Here is a 4,245-nt window from a genome sequence, read left to right on the forward strand (position 1 = left end):
TGACCCAGGCTGCACACCATCCGTAGGCTGGGTGATGTCCCCCTGACGCACGCTTCCAGCCATGTCCTCATAGTGAGCATCCATCACCCACTGCGCAAAGACTTCCTCGGCCAACAACTTTGTGTGTGGCAGCAAGCTCTCCCCGAGCAACTAGATGTCCTCCGTGCTACAACCGTCGGCATACCCACTGCGGATGGTGGCAAAGTCTAGGTCTAGGTGGTACATCACCACCGAAGTCAACACCCCCGACGCTCTGTAGAACAGCCCTTGGGTCATGAGGGCCCGAACCTCATTTGGAACATCCGCCAATCGGATGGTGGGCGCACTAGTATTTGGCACCGACCCAAAGACCTCCGAGATGACAAGCTAGGCAACATTGTGGATCTAGTCAAGTTCCCCCTTGAGAGCACATCGCTCTTCAAGGGACTTGGCCAGCGCCTCCGCATTTTGGCCAAACGTCACCTTGGTTGTCTCCAGGTCCCGCTCCAATGACTCCACCTTTCCGCCTAGCTCTAGAAGAAGGGCGACAAGCTCACAAGCAAGCTAAAGGAAGAAACCAACATGATGAAAAACAGAAAAGGTATGTACCAAGGTGGGAGTTCTCAAGGATGGAGAGTCCCTTCGCCTACCGGGTCACCTGCTCGCGCAGCTGGGCGTTCGCCTCCTCTGTCCCCATCTCTATGTCCCGAAGCACGAGCACTTCTTGGTCAGCCTCCGACTGGGCCTTTTGCTCCGATGCCAGGGCACTTCGCTCCATCTCTAAGGTCTCTAGGGTACCTTAGAGCGCCGCCTCGGTGTTCGCTAGGGACTTCCATAGCGTTGCCTTGGTCTTAGCCTGGCGGGCCTTCGCCGCCTCAAGCCCCCGCTCGGCGGTGGTCGCCCACTTCGTCGCCCATGCCTCGGTCACTTCCACCACCCGATCCTGGGACTCATAGTGGGTGGACTCAAGCTAGCACTCAAACTTGGCCATCTGGCCATGCTCCATCTAGAGGAAATAGGACTTATGGCATGACATCTCTTGCAGACCCTGCAAAAATGAGAAGCGAGCATGCTGAGGCAACCAATGAGAGACCAAGGGGCAAGGACAAGTGTAGGAAACTCACCTCTATGGTGTGGCACAGGTTGACCATGACCAACCACTGGATGGACTTAACCTGCTCCTAGGCATCCTTAAGCTTCACTGACAGCTTGGCAAGATCGGACTCCATGGCGAGTCCTCTCCCCCAAGGATGTCCCAGAGCTGACACTCCTGTGAATCCTGAAGGACAAACCAAACCTTCGTTGGGTCCTTAGGGCAGGGCCACACCATGTCACTCTCCTCCAGCCTACTAGAGGGCCCAGCCTTCGACCGGACCACTACTAGCTCTCGCGACAGCACCGGTGGCTCCACCTCATCATCTGCTTCATCATTGAAGGGGATCTCCACCACCTCGGTTTCATGGGCCACCGATAGGTGTTCTAGCTCTGTCCTAGCCACATCTCCCCCCAACACCTCCAGCGTTGAAGAGGAAGGTGAGCCATGTAGCCCTCCACCTGGCAAGGCAAGGAGCCCAGTCTCCCTCTCCTCTTCCACCATAGCCGGTGGAGGAGGGGCCGCAAGGGACACCTCTGACATGGGCTCTGCTATCACCATTGGGATCGCCACCAACACTGTTTCCCTGCTACCGCTATACTAGCGACCAACCCAAGGGGTGCTGCCCCTAGAAGGGAAGGATCCGTCGCCACCACCCTGAGTGGCGCGCTGCATGGTGGGCCTCCAAACCTCCTACATAGGAGTTGGGGCGATGCTCAGCCCCATCAACATCCAGCTGTTGTCGATAAAGTATAGGTTAGTCACACTCCAAAAAACTAACAACAAGATCGAAAAGAAACAAAAAGGGGCATACTAGGATGAAAGCAGTATGACTCTGAAGCACCGACCCGATGATGATGGGCCCACAGGGCAAGGACCACTCCTAGGCCACGACACACACCCCCTCGCTTCAACCGGGGGAGTTAACTCAACCACCAGCTGCTCGGCCTATGAATCATCACGACCATTGGCTCGAGGCACACCGATGAGAGCAGCTGGCGAGGCATCCTCCTACTGTGAGTCATGCGTCAGCGCTAGCCCTGATGATGCACGGGTGCAAGCCCGCTCCTTTGACCGCCTGGCATGCTCCGCCATGCCCGCTACAGGCGGAGACAAGACCAGCGATGCCATCGAAGAGCGCAGTGACCGCGTCTGCTTTGCCTCCCAGTCACCGACGGTGTCCATGCTCATAGCACGCTTCCTCGGTGTAGGAACATCGACGTGCCTCTCTACCTCCTGCTCGCCACCAGCGGATGTAGCCACATGATCGTGATGCTCCGCCGAGGTCACAACGACCTCCCGGCTTTCCTCCTCCTCAGAGAAGATCATGTCATCCCCCACCTCTATGGGGTCCTCCGACTCAAGCTTTGACTCGACACTGCTCCTATTTTCCTCGGCTCGCACGCGTTGGGTGATCTCCTTCTCCTTCTCATGCTTCCGCTGAGCTTCCTCGGCTTTCTTCTTCTTCCTGGCATCTGCCGCCTCCTTCTGGGCAGCCTATCGAGCCACGCCCTTCAGCCCCTTTGAAAGGTGCGGCCGAGACTTGTAAACTCAAAGTCCCTATGAAACAGGTGACTCAATCAAAAATAGGAGAACAAAGGGGAAAAGAACACGGAGTAAAGAAAGGGGAGCATACCAGTTTGGACACCACCGAGGAGTTGAGAGGTCTGGCCTTTCCATTGATGTTCTCCTTGGGCTTTAGCTATAGCACCCGGTCAAGGCGACTCTAGACCTCGTTGCTCGATAGCTCCTCCGGCAATGCATGGTCGGGGTATGTCAAGCCGCTGTACTTCCACATCGGTCGCGTCCTCTCCACCAACAAAGCAACCCAACGGTGGAAGAGGGTGTGGAACACCTACACCCCATCAAGGCCACGTCACACGAGCTTCTTAAGTTCTACCTCGATAATCTCCACCTTATGCTTCTGCCGGCTAGTGGGGCCCCATGACAAGTTGTCCAGCCTCTCAGGCCTCCTACCAGTGAAAGGAGGGAACGGCGCCTCTGTCGGGTTCCTAATGTAGAACCATTCCCCATGGCACCCTCGATTGGAATCATAGGGGATATACATGGGGTATGAGCCCCCCCAAGCTTAGTTTCTTCTATAGGGCGAAGCCCCCATCGGCGCGGCCTCGGGCAGATTCCCCACTGACAAAGTTTACCTAGAGAACATCCGCCGAAAGAAATCCATGTGTGGCTCCATCCTAAGGGAGGCCTCACACACAGTGACAAAGCCAACGATATGCAGCACCCTAGTCGGATTGAGGTGCTGCAGCTCCAAACCCCCCTCGTTGAGGAGCCCATGTAGGAACTAGTGCGCGGGGTATCCTAGCCCACGCTCATGGAAGGCAAGGAAGGAAACCACCTTGCCAGCCTGAGGTTGTGGGAAATCCTCCCTCCTGGGAGCCCTCTATAAGGAAAATGGACCCTAGTCCCATTTACTTTGGATTTTGATATTTGATGACCAACATAACCAAATTGGACTAAAGAATTTGCAAGTATTTGTTTTGTAGTTCAATAGGGTGCAAGACGTGACTTGGATGAAGGCGACGTGATGATCCAATGATCAACATCATAAGCAAGACCTTAGAAGCACAAGAGAAGACCCAAGATATCAAGCAAAGTCCAAGCACGAAGATAGGAACTAAGCCGAATGCAAGATCATGAAGAAACAAGCTCACAAAGGTGACAGGACGCTGCACAGGACGCTGCATAGGATGCTGCATAGGACACTACATAGGATGCTGTACCAGATGCTGCACAGGACACTGCACCGGACGTTCCGATCAAGAGGCTCGGCAACAGCAGTGTCAACAGCAGCGACCGAACACTGCACAGGACGCTGAGTGCTAGAGTCCAGTCAACATCAGTAAGGTTCCAGAGAGCCGTTTTCATGACTGAACATGTCCGGTCAGTGCTGACCGGATGCTGGCCAGAGTCCAGTCAGTAGCAGAAAAGCGGGATTTCATCCCCAATGGCTACTTTCTTAGTGGGGCTTATAAATAGACCCCCAACTGGCTATTTGAGTAGTGTGGAGCTAAGGAAACATACCATGGGTGTTGATACACCATTTTAGTAATATTCACTTGCATAGTGCTTAGTGTTTTATTAGGTGATTAGCGTAGGTGCTTTGCGAAGTGCTTAGGTTGATTAGAAAACCGCTTATGCGCTTGCTC

The sequence above is a fragment of the Miscanthus floridulus genome, chromosome 5 (assembly GCF_019320115.1).
Source record: "Miscanthus floridulus cultivar M001 chromosome 5, ASM1932011v1, whole genome shotgun sequence".
Classification (NCBI taxonomy): Eukaryota; Viridiplantae; Streptophyta; class Magnoliopsida; order Poales; family Poaceae; genus Miscanthus; species Miscanthus floridulus.